General features: G+C 39.1%; 1 long non-coding RNA gene across 1 annotated transcript in view; it reads left to right on the top strand.

Moving 5' to 3' along the window:
* Positions 1–17,393, top strand: part of LOC131819748 (uncharacterized) — a 112,695-nt gene that overhangs the window by 1,229 nt on the left and 94,073 nt on the right. The gene's annotated exons all lie outside the window — the stretch shown is intronic.

Genomic DNA, 17,393 nt, shown 5'->3' with positions numbered 1-17,393 from the left:
TATCATTATATAAGATGTATAGCTCACATTTTGCTTATTTCCTTGACTTATATCTTAGTTTGTTTACCTCATAAATTAGGAATTTTGAAGATATTGTTTGGGAACTCTATCTGATCCTCATTGTTTCTCCTTTGATGGCTTCCTAATGATTTTGTTTCTTTAGCTATAGATTACTGGAATTTTCTAAGTGAATACTATTAATTCAAGTTTCTAAGTTCTTTGGGAACTGGTTATTAATGTCAAATACATCATTTTGGTGTTCAAGCCTTTTTATAATAACACATCATTGCTATGCTTAGTATATTCTCAATACTGCTTTCATCAAAAAAACCATCTCTTTTAAATAGTTTACTTGACTGTATACCTGTTTGAATTTTCATTATTGTTTGATCCAGGTGGGCCAATTTTTAAAGGTAAATATATATCTTTGTTTTTTTTAAAGATTTTATTTACTTATTTGACAGAGCGCTATCACAAGTAGGCAGAGAGGCAGGCAGAGAGAGAGGGGGAGGCAGGCTCCTCGCTGAGCAGAGAGCCCAATGTGGGGCTCAATCCCAGGACCCTGGAATCATAACCTGAGCCGAAGGCAGAGGCTTTAACCCACCAACTACCCAGGCGCCCCAAAGGTAAATATATATCTTAACCATTGAAACTAATATTAACAGATCTGGGCACAGCAGCAGACAATAAAAGGTGAATATCTGAATTCACTTGAGTTGAGGCATTAAGTAGTTATTTGAAGTTAAACCTAGACATCAGTATTGATAAGGGTCAGTGTCTCTATGGCTCTTTTTGTGACCCTTTTTGTATTGTAACTTAACACCCTGAAGGACAGGAAACTTATTAGCTGTATTATATTGCTAGAGGTTTAGGCATTTGAGGGAAAGAGCTTTCTGATGGAAAGCTTGATAGTTGTGATATGTGGCATTCATCATTCATACATTCACCAAATATTTTATAAGAAAATGACATGCTAGGTAATGAACCAGTAACTAGTAATACAAGAATTAGTCTTGGCTGTTATGAAGCTAATAGGTGAAGACAACAAAGGAACACACAAATATATGATAATGCTGGTAACATTAAGTCCTGTAAAACCCCTGGGAAGCATAGTACAGAGAATGATTGGGATGACTTTGATGGAATGCCAGTGGACGTTTCTTGAGAAAACAGCATTAAAGCTCAGATTAAAAAAAATAAGGAAAACAAGGGGTGCGAAAATTCAGGAAAGTAATGGTGTGGCTGGATTAAGGGAATGGTACAAAATCAGGTTGGAGAGAGAGCTAAGCAAGAGCCAGACCATGGGTGGCCTTGTGGACCGTAGTGAGGAACTTGTTTTTGTTTTTGTTTTTTTTAAAGATTTTATTTATTTATTTGTAAGAGAGAGAGTGAGAGCGAGCACAGGCAGACAGAGTGGAAGGCAGAGTCAGAGGGAGAAGCAGGCTCCCTGCGGAGCAAGGAGCCCGATGTGGGACTCAATCCCAGGACTCTGAGATCATGACCTGAGCCGAAGGCAGCTGCTTAACCAACTGAGCCACCCAGGAGTCCCAGGAACTTGTTTTTTATTCTAATCATGATTGAAAGCCACTGAGGAGTTTTAAACAGGAAAGAGAGAAAGAGAGATAGTCTAATGAATTCTAAAAAGATCACTCTGGTTTCCATGGGGAGAATGGAGAGAAGAGTGGTGTAAATGCTTTGGAAACTCATTTTTCTGCATCATGAGGGGGAAAGGTGGAAGTAGCATAGGGAAAATAAGGATCTCCATGCCTTTTTTCATTCTTAAAAACCTGGAAACGGTTGTTAGCTAGGATTTGTTTTAACCAAATTAGGTTTATGCTAACACGCACCTGTTATATTTGATGAACACTTATGTGACTTTTTTTGATGCCTTCACCCATTTTTCTACTCTCTTGTCTGCCCTCTCCTTGAGGTTTTTTATTTCCCTGAATCTCAGCTACATGAGAAAACATTTTGCTTGTTAAGGATTTCTCTCTCTTTAAACCGTCTGTCAAAGTTCTGTTATGCAGATTAAATCTTCTAAGTGAGAATAGGTAGAAATGAAAGTGAGAAATAAAATGTAATGTGTAAAGTCAAATAATAAACCAAGTTAAAGAAAAACCCGAGCTTAGGTGTTAAGACAGATTTTACTCAGGAACTGTTGTGATAGGGGAAAAGAGATCTTGGTGTGGAACTGTGCTCAATTCTGAATGCAATAAGGACAAGAGGGGGATTTACCGCCAAGAAGTCGGGTGGGGGTCAGTGTATAGAAAATTACTAAGAGGTGGGGCACCTGGGTGACTCAGTTGGTTAAGCATCTGCCTCTTCATTTTGGCTCCAGTTGTGATATCAGGATCTTGAGATCGAGCCCCGCTTTGAGCTCTGTGCTCAGGATTCTTTTTCACCCTCTGCCCCTGCCCCCTCAAATAAAGAAATCTTTTAAAAAGATTACTAAGAGGAAACATCAGGTGTAAGGGAGATTGTTGCTAAACTGACTTGCCAGGATTCTTGACGAGCTGGGCAATTCAGTCCCAACAAGTGTGGACACTGAAGCCCAAGGTTGAAGCCTAACCGAGAAGAGGGCTCAGGGGAGCACAACTGAAGTTTGGTTAAGGAGAGGTCTTGGTCAACAAGGAAGAAATAATAGCCCGTGTATTGCTACCTCTTCACTGTTAACATGTACAAGGAGGATTAATCTTGTGTAGATTTCAGGGTCCAGGGAAATTCACACTATGATTTTTATTCAGAGGAAGCAGTGTTAAGCAGATATTAAGGGAAGTCTTAAGGGGAAAATAAAATGTGAAAATAAAATAAAATGTGAAAAAAGCATAAGAGAGAGAAGCAATAAACCAGTTCTATCTTCTATACCTTAATGACCTGGGAAGCAGTGGTAAGTATTTTCAGAGCCGCTAAGGGCTCTACTTTATTCTAGAAAAATGAATTACAGTGCTTGCTGCATTCATGATCTGTATATTACTGTACCTATATCCCTCACTTTATACTCACAGGATGTATGAGAAAGATGAATCAACCAGCCACATTTTATATTTTTTGACTCTGCCCCTTTGGCTCTTGGTATAGGATCAGGAGCTCTTGATCTAATGGTAGCCAATACAGGTGTGTCTGTAATCTCTGACATGCATGACTTCAAATGAAATGCTGATTTGGGCCAGTCACATTCTCACTGCCGTTTACATGAATTGAGAAAAGAAAGAATCAGGCCTTTTTTATTTTTTTGAAGATTTTATTTATTTATTTGACAGAGAGAGATCACAAGTAGGCAAAGAGTCAGGCAGAGAGAGAGAGGAGGAAGCAGACTCCCTGCTGAGCAGAGAGCCCGATGCGGGACTTGATCCCAGGATCCTGAGATCATGACCTGAGCCAAAGGCAGCGGCTTAACCCACTGAGCCACCCAGGCACCCAAGAATTAGGCCTTTAATATTGGGTTTGAAGTTGAGGATGCATAGGAAGACACCCTTGAGACAAATCTGTAGCCATAGATGAGAGATTCGATTTAAGTCTGTGAAAGGCCAGGACAATCTGAGTTCTAAGCAGAAGCTATTGGGTTGGGGGACAGAGAGTTCTGGAATACCAAAAGAAAAAACCTGCGCCAGTTGGTGTAGTAAATTAGAGATGGCTACAAATTCTTTGACACTTTTTCCTATGCAAAGGTGAGGTCTTTATCTCCTCCTTTTAATCTGGGTGGATTTTTTTTCCTTGATCCGTGAAACACAGTGGAAGTAACCCTGTGCTATTTTGCAATCTTAAGAGATTGCTGGCATCCAATTTCTGTCTCTTTAAATACTTTCTCTAGGAAACAAGTCAGCATGTTATGCCACTAAGAAGTCTCATGGAGAGGCCCCTGTGGAGAGCTAAGGCCCCTCTCTTTTTTCAGTAACCTGCAATGGGCTCTCAGCCAAAAGCAGCACCAATAACCCTGTCATGTGGGTAACCTGTTATAGAAATGATCCTCTGGGCACACTTGAGTGGCCCCAGATGACACCACATGAACAGGACAGAGTCCTCTATATCCGGCCCTGCCCAAATTGCAGGTTCATGAACAAAATAAATGACTGATGATATAGGAAAGTTATTGGGGTTTGGAGCCAACAGCCAAGAAAGAATTCTTGAGACGTCTTCGGTGCAAAAAGGTCGTTTTATTAAAGCACAGGGACAGGACCTTGGGCAGAAAGAGCTGCAGTGGGGTCATGAGGAGAGGCCCATTACATACTTTCAAGTTGGGAGGGGGTTCGGTGTAGCACAAGACTTCAAAGTATTTTGAAAACAAGGACCTTGAGGGGCCAGCTATTGTTAGGAAAAGGTCATTTATTACTGTTTAGTAAAAACAAAGGCTCAGTCATGAGGCCCTTCAGATGTATATCGGTGGGTCCATATGCTTGGGGGATGATCGACAACAAGTATCTTGGGAGTAGAGGTAAAGGAAGTTTCCAAAGGAATTTTTACATGTTAAAGTAGACTTACAGGATCCTGGGGGGTTGGGCTAAGATTGCCTTTTGCCCTTAGCAAAGCATTAACATCAAGGCAGCTGAGTTCTTAGAGGAATGTCAGTCGGTCTACTTCAAGGACTTTTCAGTGGGTTGTAAGTAGTAAGGGAATTTACATTTTCTTTTGCCTTTGTTTCCTATGTCAACTGATACTGGTGTTTTTATCTTTAACTGTAGTGAAATACACGATGTCAAATTTATTAACCATTTTTAAGTACACAGTTCAGTGTCATTAAATATATTTATATCAAGTGCAGCCATCATGACTGTCCATCTCAACTCTTTTCATCTTGCAGCATTGAAACCTTATACCCATTGAACACCACTTTCTTCTCCCCGCCCCCTTCCCTGGCAGTCAGACACTTTATGTCTCTATGACTTTGATTGCTCGAAGTACCTCCTGTAGGTGAAATAATGCAAGCTTTATTTATTTTCTTTTTGTTGAGTACCTTATTTTACTTGGCATAATGTTGTCATCTTTAGCATAACGTTCATCCATGTTGTAGTATTAGAATTTCCTTTTTAAGGCTGAATAATATTTCATTTTATGTGTATAACACATGGTGTTAGAGTCCACATTTACCTATCAATAGGAACTTGCTTGCTTCCACCTTTTGGTTATTATGAATAATGTTGCTATGAATATGGATATAGAAATATCCGCTTGAAGCCCTATTTTCAATTCTTTTGGATATGTACCTAGAAATGGAATTATTCACTGTCAATTGTTTCTGAAAAGTGAAAATAATTTAAGAAGTCCTGTTCTTCTTTTTTATGAGTTTATCAAACTGCTCAAAAGCAAGCAGTCCCTTTAGTAGAGAATACATAGCAAACAGGGGGATGGGGGTGGGAAAACTGAGTGTTGGGCATTAAGGAAGGCATGTGATGTAGTGAGCACTGGGTATTTATGTAACTGATGAATCCCTGAACTCTACCCCTGAAACGAATAATATACTATATATTACTGAAATGAATTTAAATTAAAATTCATTGCAAACAAATCACTAGATATACACACAAAAATTTTCTAGATAGTATTTTCACTGGATATTATGATGCCTTGTTCCACAAATTAAACTTAAAACTTCTAAAATGAGACAGCTTTGTCCAAAATTGTTGAAACTTTGGTGAATCCCTACAAATGTAGATGCTCCAGAGCTTTATAATATTATAAGTGTATGTTCACAAATTAGTTTATTTTCAGATAATTTATCACTTGAACACCAGCAAGGTGTCTAGATCCAGCCGCAAGCCCTAGGCTATTACCGAGTGGTTTTAGAATATTGGTGAGGTCTGGAGCCTGATGGCCAAGAAAGAATTCTCAAGATATCTTTGGTGCAAACGGGTGATTTTATTAAAGCTTGGGGACAGGACGCGTGGGCACAAGGTATGTGAAGGGTGACTGATTATATACTATGGGGGTTTGGGGAGGTAAGGAAAAGGGAGGTGTCCAAAAGGACTTTTCATATGCTAGGACTCACAGGATTCTGGTGGCCTTGTTATTATCAAGCTAAGGTTGTTTTTCCCTCTAGCAAAGCATTAGCTTTGAGATAGTTGGAAGTATCCTGGGAGAATGTCACACATATCCCACCCAAGAGTGGTGGTAGCCATTAGTGGGGATGGGGCTTATAAGGTGTCAGCTTGTGCTTTGTTCTCCACTGGCTTTCTGGTCCCCCATCATTACCACTGGCAGCAGATTGGAGGTTTCAAGGATCTCCTTAGGTTCAATTAATTTGCTAGAATGGCTCACAGAACTCTAGGAAACACCTAGTTTACCAGTTTACTAAAGGATATGTTATAGGATATGAATTAACAGCTAGATTAAGAGATACATAGGGTAAGGTACAGGAAAATATGTGGTGCTTCTGTGCCCTCTCCAGGGCACCACCTTCCCCACATTTCTATGTTCACCATCTTGGAAGTCCTCTAAATGGCCCTTTTGAATTTTTTAATGAACCTTCATTACCTAGTCATGATTGACTAAGTTACTGGCCACTGGCTGATTCAAGCCCAGTCCCCTCTCCACCACTCCTTGCGGGGACAGAGGGTTGGGGGTGAGGGGTGGGAGGGGCGGGAGGGGGGCTGAACTTTTCTACTTTCTCATCACCTGGTAGGTTCACCCATCCTTGGGTTACCCTAAGGGCTTTCCAAAAGTCACCTCATTAAAATAACAAAAGACACCTTTATTGCCCTTGTCAGAGGGAATTCCAAAGGTTTCAGAAACTGGGAGCTGGGAACTGTGGATGAGGATCAAATATGTGTAATATCACAAGAATTAAGCATGATTGTCGTGGCTAATCATTTCCTGAATATTCTAGTTGGAGATGTGAAGGATAATGAAAAATGTTAATATGTGAAAGGGTTTATGTGTGTGTATGTTACATGTGTTTCTGTGCCTTACTGAGACTCTAGGAGCCCAGAGGCACAGTTCTCAACACCAGATGCATAATATGAGTATCATCTGGGGACCTTTTAAAAATACCCATATTTGGATACAGCCCATTACCACCAAGTCAGAATATCTGGAGGTAGGCTTTTATCAAAGATATTTTTTTAAAGTTCTCCAGAGGATTCTCCTGTGCCCCCAAAGTAGAGAACAACTGGACAAGAGAACAGAACCTGTGTACATTTTGCAGAATTTGCATGAGGCCAACTATACTTGGAATTCTCATTAAACATTAAGGAGGACTCTATTGGACTTTGTTAGTAACAGATGAGGCCTCAATTAGACAGCTAGCCACTCTATTCTGTAGTGCTTTCAGTTTTCAAGTTCACACGGATAAGATGAACGGTATCCATGACAACAGCAGATGGGATTCATCCATTCCCTAGTTTTCTATTTCCTTTGGGACATTTTGTTCCCTAGGATGTCATTTAGGGCAGCACATATTCTCTATCAGCCATCTGGCATTGCTGGTGATTTGACCACGTCTTTATCGACACCTTCTTAACATGATAATCCTGAGGCTTGTCTAATGGATGGTATCAGTTCACATACACTTTAAAAAAATAGCCCCGGATTTACATGGTTGCGGTAAAATATACTGATTGGTTAATTTACTCTTAGAGCATTTACTGGATATTTATTGCATGGTCAATTCTTGAACGTGGATCCTTCCCTTCAAGGATCTTATATTCCAAGAGAGGATGTTTGTGCCCTATTTTTTTTTACCATTGATTGATTTTTTTAAAAAAGATTTTATTTATTTATTTGACAGAGAGACAGCGAGAGAGGGACCATAAGCATGGGGAGTGGAAGAGGGAGCAGCAGGCTTCCTACTGAGCAAGGAACCTGACACAGGGCTCAGGACCCTGGGATCATGACCTGAGCTGAAGGCAGATGCTTAATGACTGAGCCACCCAGGTGTTCCTTTACCATTGATTTAGATTCTCAGACTTGTATAATTGTATCAGTCAAAGTTCTCCAGAGATACAGAAGGAGAAACATGTGTCTACCTAGGCAAAGATATTTATTATAAGGCTTTGCTCACATGATTACAGAGACTGGTAAACACAAATCTGCAGTGTGGACCAACAGAGACTCCTGAAAGTTGCAGTTCTTGTCCAAAGGCTGGCAGGATGCAGACCCAGGAGAACTGAGAGTGCAGATCAAGGCCAAAAGCAATCTTCTGGAGAATTCCCTCTTGCTTATGGAGGTGGGTCTTTTTTGTTCTATTTAGATTAGATGAAGCCAATTGGAGGGCATTCTGTTTACTCACAGTTCACTGGTTTAAATGTTAATCTCGCACCAAAATAGCCTCAAGCTGACACATAACATTAACCATCACTGGTGAGGGGTGCTTAGAGCTGATGGTGATGATGATGATGATGATGATGGTGGTGATGGTGATGATGATGATGGTGGTGATGATGATGATGATGGTGATGGTGATGATGATGATGCTGATGATGATGGTGATGATGATGCTGCTGATGATGGTGATGATGGTGATGATGATGATGATGGTGATGGTGATGATGATGGTCATGATGTGATGATGGTGTTGATGGTCATGATGATGATGATAATGATGATGATGTGTACACTATATTGAATGCTTACTATGTGCCAGGCCCTGCGCCACCCAGTTTATACTCTAATCCTCACATTGACCCTATGAAGGAACTACTGGTATGATCTTCATTTGTCTAGAGAGGAAAATGAGACTTGCAGAGTTAAGTAACTTGTCCTAATGACACAGTCCGTAAGGGTCAGTCCTGCCATTTAAACCCAGATCTGCTCTTGCTCTTCACAAGATTTTTGGGGAAATTTTCTCTCTGCTTCTCTCTGAAGTATACTGTTCAGCGGGAAGAATGTGTTGAACCTTCCAAAGAAAAGTTTTTCGTTATTGTCAATGTTTCATTTAATACTAATTTGAAATACTAGGGTCAACTGCATTCTAATGTGTTAAATTCATAGCAAAGGTGTTTTTTCATTGGAAAATTTTTATTAAAATGAAGTGTGCCCCTGCTTCTTACCATTTGAAGTAGAGAGGAGATAGGTCTCACCAACGTTTTATAAAGTGACTTGAGATCCTCGAGTGACAAATATTCCAAAAGAGGTGTTGCTATGCTGCCTTATATAATCTAGTCAATTAAGTTAATCCCTCTGATTAATGGAAAGTATTAATATAGTTTTTTTGGCTTTTCTGACTTAATTGATTTAGGTCATATTGTGAGCATAAAAGTAATGTTGTCAAGAGAGGTGTGCTGAAAATCAGGTAGAATGGGAATCATGATCTTATGTATCCTAGGAAAAGAGAAAAACTGATTGAGTCACACAAATCATTCTGTGGTGTAGTAACTTCTTATTTTTAATGTCCCCGGTTCATTAAACATTTATTTTAATGAATTATTTCATTAACTAGCAATCACCCATTCAAAAAACTTTAATTGTGCATGTCTAATGTGAAAGATGGGTAAGTGGCACCTGTTTAGAACTTTAAAAAGCAATTTCACACGCATCTCATTTATCCTTGCCTCTGCCCTGAAATGGGCATTAACTCCTCTCCCATGTTTCTACTCCTTTTCAAAAGTTACTTTTGTTTTAATGTAATTGTATTGATGAAGCTGAAGATCTGGGCTCTCTTCAGAAACAACTTAATAGCTGCTGATTTCTAAAAGTGTATGGTTTTCACTGAAATCTTTCTGCTTGGTCTTCCCATTTCAGTTAGTAAGATTAATTTTTACCATCTGTAATTCTTTAGTTGAACAGATCAATTTCATACTGGTTCTTGTCATTTTTCCTTCAAAAAGTATTGATTATCAGATCAGGGTATCAGAAAATTTTGGAACATTATTGGCAATAAAAAATTACATGATGAGAAGAAAAACTTTATTAAGCTTTATCTTGGTATTTAAGTGAAGTGTTAGGTATAGGAATATTTTATTATAAAAGCCCACAAGGGTATTTGGAAAAGGAACTCACATTAGGCCAGTCAGTGATGACCTAGTTTAGGTCTTATATATGACATATGAACTGGCTCTTCTTCTCTTTAAAGAGAAACATTGTATTCATTTTTCCGCCACTAACCCTACTATTCTTTGCTTTGGAAAAGGCTGTCAATTAACTTCCAAGTCATTTCCAGCATGCTTGACTATGTAATACACAGTAGTAAGTCATGAGATTATTATGACTATGGGTATAGAAAGGTTTCAGTGAGTTCTTTACTCTAGCAAGTTGACTTTATTTTTATTGATACTTAACATCAATAGTCCTGGAGGCCTGAGTTTTACTGTCTATTTTAGATCATATAGAGATAATAATCTTTCTCTATTTTTTTTCTTATTTTATTTTATTTTTTTAAGATTTTTTATTTATTTGTCAGAGAGAGAGAGAGAGAGAGAGAGTGCGCGCAAGCACAGGCAGAGAGAGTGGCAGGCAGAGTCAGAGGGAGAAGCAGGCTCCCTGCGGAGCAAGGAGCCCGATGTGGGACTCGATCCCAGGATGCTGGGATCATGACCTGAGCCGAAGGCAGCTGCTTAACCAACTGAGCCACCCAGGCGTCCCTCTATTTTTTTTCTGATAAATGCAGTGGTCATAAACATATTAAAATTAGTTCACGTATGCTGATGCTTGTAGGTCCTCGTAATTTTATTTCATTAAACACCTTAAGTTATGAAAAAAAAATTTCTTATTGACTTTTGGGCGGAACATTTTCTTTTCTTTTTTGAAGATTTTACTTAATTTATTTTAGAGAGATGGAGCATGAGTGGGGAAAGGAGCAGAAGGAGAGGGAGAGAATCTGAAGCTCGACTTGGGGCGTGACCCCAGGACTCTGATATCATGACCTGAGCCCAAATCAAGAGTCGGATGCTCAACCAACAGAGCCACTTAGGTGTCCTGGGAACATTTTCTAAATCTCCCAGTTCCCACTGCCCATGCTACCTTTCTCTACTCCACTCCAGGGAGGGGAGGTGTTGAATGGGATTTATCACGACATCATCCAAGCTATTTTAGGAGTGGAAACTATGTCTGGTCGGGTAGATGGGATAGCATGTTCTCATCCTCCCTTTTCTGGATTTCTATATAGCATTGACAAAATGAGATCTGGGTATTAAACTTGGCTTTGGAGTGAAAATAACAGAACACACCTTCTATTTCAGAGCTCCTTAGGCATATCTAGGGTAGAGAGGAGTTTTCTACTTTGTCTCATCTAGAAACTTGAGGCTTATTATGGGAGTTTGAAAGGTGGACTATGGCAGGTATGGGTATTTACATGTCCTCGCAAAGATTACCATGATGTCATTTTATTTTTTATTTATTTTTTTTTAAAAAGATTTTATTTATTTATTTGACAGAGAGAAATCACAAGTAGACTGAGAGGCAGGCAGAGAGAGAGAGAGGGAAGCAGGCCCCCTGCTGAGCAGAGAGCCCGATGCGGGACTCGATCCCAGGACCCTGAGATCATGACCTGAGCCGAAGGCAGCAGCTTAACCCACTGAGCCACCCAGGTGCCCACCATGATGTCATTTTAATGATCTACATTCAATAAATATTTTTTAGTATTTGCGGACTGTCATACCAGGTATACTAAAGTAGACTTAAGGTAAGCCCACTCTATCTGTTTTTACCTCTAAACCCAAACCAGAGTCTTGAATGTTTACTCTTTTAACAAAAGGTCTTGCTTTCTTCAGAGAAAAAGGGGATTAGAAAGCATATGGGGTTAGTAGAAATTTCATCCTGAGTAACGGACCAGTCGGTCAACCTGTGATGGACCAGACAGTAAACATGCAATCTGATGAGGGGAGGAGGGATAGATAAGGGTGGGGCAAAAAGGTAAAGAAAAGACCCTCCCTTCCCCCCCTTCCTTCCTTCCTTTCTTTCTCTTTCTTTCTTTCTCTCTTTTTCCCTCTCGATTTCTTCCCTTCCTCCCTCCCTCTTTCTTTCTTTTCCTTTCCTTTTCTTCCTTCCTTCCTTCCTTCCTTCTTTCATTTGTTCCTTCCTTCCTTTCTTTCCAGAATTTATTCATTTGAGAGAAGAAAGAGAAAGCAAGCATGAGGGAGGAGGAGGGGCAGATGGAGAAGAAGAGGGAGAAGCAGATTCCTTGCTGAGCAAGGAGCCTCATGTGGTATTCGATCCCAGGACCCTGCGATCATGAGTGAAAGGCAGATGTTTAATCAACTGAGTCCCCTCCCACCCCAGGCATGCCAAGAAGGTTCTTTCATTGCAGGCCAGCCATCTTTACTCTAGATGTCATCTGAATAACAGCACCCAACACAAATAAACACAGTAAGCTCTGAACCATAACACAAACACCCTGAAAATACTATAACATGTACAGTTGAACTCCTTCCTTCTACCCAGGGTCAAATCTGACCAAAAAAGTACTATTATATCTAGGGATAAAAAGTCAATGGCGTGTCAAATATACCTAATGAAGAGTTTGCAATCCTGGTATATGAGGTTTTAATATATCCCATTTTAGAGAGAAGAAACAAGTCTCTCCTGCTCAGTATTGACACTGTTGTTCCATTTCTTCCCTAAAGCTGAATGCTGACACTGCTCATTTATAAGGAACATTCTCCCTGAAAGCGAGTTATCAGGTTAACTTGATTAAACTTCAGTACTCTCAGTGAAGACACAAAAACAAAATACTTGGTAACATTGATGAAATATTTTGTATGTGCTATTCATCCTATCACACTTGTATTTAATTTTCTTAAGCACTATATGGCTAAACTTTAAAGATTAGGAAACTGGGACTTTAAGATGTTAAGATTTTGGAGGTCATAGTAAGTAACAGCCAGAGATTCTTTCTCAGGACTGTCACACTCCAGAGCCAGCCTTCCTATTTGCTATCCTGTTCTGCCTCATATATATATATATATATATGAGGCAGAACAGGATAGCATACTGATATATATATCAGTATGCAATAATTTGTCTAGTTTAAATATGTGGTTCTGTTACAAAAATATTGTTATGCTGGACAAATGTCCTCCCAAATATTTGCATCATGATTATATGCTATTCATTAGAACTCGTTGTAAGTGTGGTACTATTTGGAAATTAAACTTGTGAAAAATAATTAAAATTTTTATTTTTTCCTCTACTGAGAAGAAATTTCTACAGTTTTCCTGCTTAAATATCTATACAAAATTATCATTCTGGGATTTCTCTGTATTTTTTTTCTGGAATACATGATAGACCTTAGACATTAACTTTCATTTAATTTGAATTAGAAATAGAGGGGCCCCAGGCTGGCTCAATATGTAGAAATTGATTCTCAGGGTTGTGAGTTCGAGCCCTACATTAGGCAAAAAGCTTTCTTAGAAAATAAAAGAAATAGAGACAATCTTAAATACAAGATTTAAAGGGCTTGTCCCTTTTGAGCTTGAATATAAGATTTAAAGCTTTAAGTCTCCTATGAACTCAATTTGGGAAATAGTTCTCTATGGTTGAAATAGAGGTCCCTGTGTGTGTAGAGGATAAAGATGTAGTCGAAAAGGTAGATTGGGGCCAGCCTGTAATATGGCCTATATGAACACATTGTTGGAATAGTGTTGCTTTCAGCTGTTGGATACCCCATACTTTGAAATTAGTCTGCCCTAGGCACTTGGTAAGTGCTTGTTAGATGGAAGGGAAATCAACTCTGGCAAGACAACAAAATTTTAATAGAATATCCCTAAGAATCACAGATGGGTTAATGTCTTAACATTCTTATTTTTAGTAGCAAAACTAGGTTTGGGAAGAAAATATGTAGGAATATTGAAGAATGATTAACTCTAAATTAGATAATAATATAAGGAAGAACAAAGTTTCTGGAATAACATTTAATTGAGTGCCGAGTGCACAGAAAGGGATTCCAGAAATGTTGAATAAATTAATTAAAGAGTGAATGAAAAGTGTACATTATGTGTGTGTATGTACACACTCACACTGATTATGCAGTAAATGATAAATAGGCAAGAAATATTGAAAGTTCAATGTATTCAAATATATTCACATACAACTCAAAGTTTAACTTGGGAAAAATCCAGTGGGAAGCCAAATTCAACAAAGATTGTTCTTTATCTTTATTGGATGCTGTTAAGCCTTTTGACAGCTTCCTTAAAATCTCACATTCTCTAGTGTAGTACTATAATAATTTAGGGAAGAAAATTGGAAAGATGGTATTGAAGAATAATTAGCATTTAACTGGATGTGAATGCAAGCATGAAACAATGCTCCAGTGGTAGTAGATACAAATAAGACTTAATGAAGAAAAGTAATGATGATCAAAATAATAAAAAGATAATTCTTTTTAGACTTCAGGGTCTGGAGTTTTTGAAATACCACTGAAGGTGTCAGTAACAGAATGGCTTGTGGGATACCTGAACATTTCTGCTTTGTTTGGTTTTGGAAATTTCAATCTTGGGGCTAATGGGAGAGCATGGCTTTGTAAAAGAGTAATTTAAAACCATACCATCAGGGATGCCTGGGTGGCTCAGTTGGTTAAGCAGCTGCCTTTGGCTCAGGTCATGATCTCAGCGTCCTGGGATCGAGTCCCACATCGGGCTCCTTGCTCAGCAGGGAGCCTGCTTCTCCCTCTGCCTCTGCCTGCCATTCTGTCTGCCTGTGCTTGCTCCCCCCCCCGAATAAATAAATAAAATCTTAAAAAAAAAAAAAAAACCCATACCATCCTTCTCCTACTTCCTCCACAATTATGTGATCTCACTCTGGATAAGTTCCCTCCTCGGTGGGTGTCTCACACCAGTTGGCTTAGGAGGTTGAGCCTTAAGTTAAACCTCACTTAGAATTTTGTGGAATCATTTTGAGAATGGTGGAGTTTGCTTTTGTTATAAAAATCAAACAAGAAGAAGGCAACATTTTAATATTGTTAAGTCATTTATTCAGTTTTAAGATCTCACCATCCTGTGGGAGGCAAATATTCAAATTCTCCATCTCCAGCTTTGATCTTTTGTGAATACAATTTTTTTTTTTTTGGCCACATTTTTTTGCATATCTACAAGCTTCTCTACTTAGATGTTCTGCCAAATTTTTCCTCTCTTCCACCAACCAACTTTGCAACCTCCCAGTCAACGGACATCCTGGTAATAAATTTTGGAATGATTTTCCCTTCTGTTTCTTTTTTTGTTCACAGTCTGTTATCTTGTCTTAGTAATCTTCCTTTGAAAAGTTAAATATAAGGGGCGCCTGGGTGGCTCAGATGGTTAAGTATCTGCTTTCTGCTCAGGTCAAAATCCCAGGGTCCTGGGATCCAGGCCTACATTGGCCTCCCTGCCCAGCAGGGAGCCTGCTTCTCCCTTCCCATCCTCATCCTCCGCTTATGCTCTCTTGTTCTCTCTGTGAAATAAATACATAAAACCTTAAAAAAAAAAAAGGAAAAATTAAATACTTAAAAATTAAAGTTAAATAGTTAAAGACTTGTACTCTTACTGCTCTTGTCTGAATTGTCCTCACTAATTAATTACTTAGCTAAAATATTCTTCAGGGAAATAAAGGTAATAGTAGGGTTGTAAGTTTTAAAAGAATTAATGTATGCAAGAGTATGTAGCATATACTAGATGCTTAGTAAATGATATTTACTAATGCGTTTCCCTGCAAAACTTTTCATTGTTGTATCGTCTCCAGGATAAAATCTAGAGACTCAAACTGATATTCCAGATCCTGAGAGTTTAGCTGTAATTACCCATATCAAATTATTTTCCACTAATCTCTATTATTAAGTCACACAAATCTCTTTGTCCGCAAATAGGCCATATTCACTTCAACATCTTTGTCAACTTCCCTGCTCTTTGTTCTTGGGGACTACTGCTTCCCTATTTAATCATATGCTCCAGGTTTCAACTCCTGTCTTGCCACTTCTGTGGAACTTTCTGTAACTGTTCTATGTGCAGGGCATATGGCAATGGACAAAGTAGACAATGTCTCTGCTCTCATGAAGCTTGTAAGCTTGTAGACTGCAATAACCAGATGAGCAAAGAAATAAACACAATTTGGTGTATATATATACACAATGAAATATCACTCGGCCTTAAAAAGGAAGGGGATATGATAATGTGTTATGAAATGAAAGAAACTTGAGGACATGATGCTAAGTGAAATAAGTCAATCACAGTAAGAGGAATATGGCATTCTTCCATTTATATGAGGTACTCAGGGTAGTCAAATTCAGTAGCAGGATGGCAGTTGCCAGGGGTTGGGGAGAGGGGAAAAGGGAAGTTGTTATTCAATGAGTATAGAGTTTCAGTTTCCCAAGACGAAAATGTTCTAGAGGTCTGTTGTGCAACAATGTACATGTAGTTAACACTTTTGTGCTATTCACTTAAAAATGGTTAAGATAGTAAATTTTATGTGCTTTTTACCACAATAAGTAACAGAAATTGAGTTAATCTCAAATAATTGTAAGTGCTGTTAAGAAAATAAAGCAGAAAAACATCAGAGTTACTTCAAAGCAATGCTAGTTTAGAAAGCCCCTCCGAGGGAGCAGCTCTTGAGCTGAGAGCAGACAGATGTTGTCAATTAGTCATGAGAGTCTGAAGGAATAGTAAGTGCAAGGGTCATGAGACAGAAACAAATCTGTCCTACATAAAGGAGAAGAAAGCAATTCAGAGGGCATCAGTTAATTTGCTGATGAAGGCAGGCAGATTCTGTAGGGATGGGTGGGCTTTGGAAAGGAGATTAAATTTTATTCAATTACGATAGATAGTCTTTGGAGTTTTAAGTAGTGGATGATAGGATCTGAGTCACAGTTTTTATTTTTATTTATTTTTGTTTTTTTATGTTTCAAGTTTTTATTTTTTACTTAAAAAAATTTTTTTTTAATTTATTAATTTGTCAGAGAGAGAGAGAGAGAGACAGAGCACAAGCAGGGGGAGTGGCAGGCAGAGAGAGAAGTAGGCTCCCTGCTGATCAAGGAGCCTGATGCAGGACTCGATCCCAGGACCCCAGAATCATGACCTGAGCCGAAGGCAGACACTTAACCGACTGAGCCACCCAGGTGTCCCAAAACTTTACTTGTTTATTTATTTGCCAGAGAGAGAGAGACTGCCCATAAGCAGGGGGAGCAGAAGGCAGAGGGAAAGCAGACTTCCCACAGAGCAGGGAGCCTGATGCAGGATTTGATCCCAGGATCCTGGGATCATAACCTGAGCTGAAGGCAGATACTCAACCAACTAAGCCACCCAGGTATCCCTCACATTTTTATTTTTTAAATATTTTACTCATTTGAGAGGAGACAGAGAGAGTGCATGCATGTGAATGCCACGAGTGGGTAAGGGGCAGAGAGAGAGAGGGAGAGGGACAAGTAGACTTCTGCCTGCTGTGAAGCTTCATGCGGGGCTCAGTTCCCTGACAGGGAGATCATGACCTAAGCCGAAACCAGGAGCCAGACACTTAACCTACTAAGCCACCCAAGCACCCAAAGTTTTTACTTAAATTCTAGT

Source organism: Mustela lutreola, chromosome 1, assembly GCF_030435805.1.
Source record: "Mustela lutreola isolate mMusLut2 chromosome 1, mMusLut2.pri, whole genome shotgun sequence".
Classification (NCBI taxonomy): Eukaryota; Metazoa; Chordata; class Mammalia; order Carnivora; family Mustelidae; genus Mustela; species Mustela lutreola.
Note: the sequence above shows the minus strand (reverse complement) of the source record. Positions and strands in the feature narration are given on the sequence as shown.